Source organism: Stegastes partitus, unplaced genomic scaffold (genome assembly GCF_000690725.1).
Source record: "Stegastes partitus isolate 25-593 unplaced genomic scaffold, Stegastes_partitus-1.0.2 Scaffold2193, whole genome shotgun sequence".
NCBI lineage: Eukaryota > Metazoa > Chordata > Actinopteri > Pomacentridae > Stegastes > Stegastes partitus.
Genome location: NW_007579924.1, coordinates 57,453 through 58,187, shown reverse-complemented (window position 1 = coordinate 58,187; position 735 = coordinate 57,453). Strand labels below are relative to the sequence as shown.

The 735-nt window shown below is 37.0% G+C and overlaps 1 protein-coding gene across 1 annotated transcript in view; it reads right to left on the bottom strand.

The window, feature by feature from the left end:
• pnpla7a (patatin-like phospholipase domain containing 7a) overlaps window positions 1–735 on the bottom strand; it is a 27,618-nt gene that overhangs the window by 19,097 nt on the left and 7,786 nt on the right. The window lies entirely within an intron of this gene.

Genomic DNA, 735 nt, shown 5'->3' with positions numbered 1-735 from the left:
TATGGATTGTACATGACTGATAAATGCAGGTAACAGGTACTGAATATATCTTTTCTTCTTACTCATTAAATTCAACCTGAGATGTCTCAACTGCAGTGTAGACACCCACACTCCTCTGGCAGCCCAGCTAGAGATTTTAGTACAAACTTCTGTCTAAATGTGTTTGGAGCTGTTCCAAAAAGAGCCCAAGACAAGGAGCATGAAAAAGATAAAGTGGTCTTGATTATTTTAATTTAAATTTAATTTCAACTGTCTTGCAGCTAATGTTTTGTTACTTCCCCCCCTCCTTTGCATATTCATAAGATGTACTTGGTTGAGTTTTTCTTTACTGGAGATGATGGCACCCTCATGGCCATGCTTTTGAAGAGCATACAGGCAGCCTGTTTCGTGAACTCTACGCACTGCATGAATACGCTATGAATGTGATGATTAACTACTGTTAATAAATAACATTTTTTTAATGCATTTTTAAATATGTTTTTTAAAAAAAGAAAAACTGAAGAAATCCAGATATGCAGTCATTAATATTTATGAATATACTGCAATTGAAACAAATCGTAACATAGAGCATACATTAACTAGAGTAACGTCACAGTTTTCTACCAGCGATTCACCAACTGTCTTCCTTGTGGCAGCGCAAAGCCCAGAATGTTCCAACAGTGCCGCTGCAAAACAGTGTCAGGTGTAAACTTGTTTTTTCCATAACAGGTGAGCAAACATAGACGAATGTCCCTG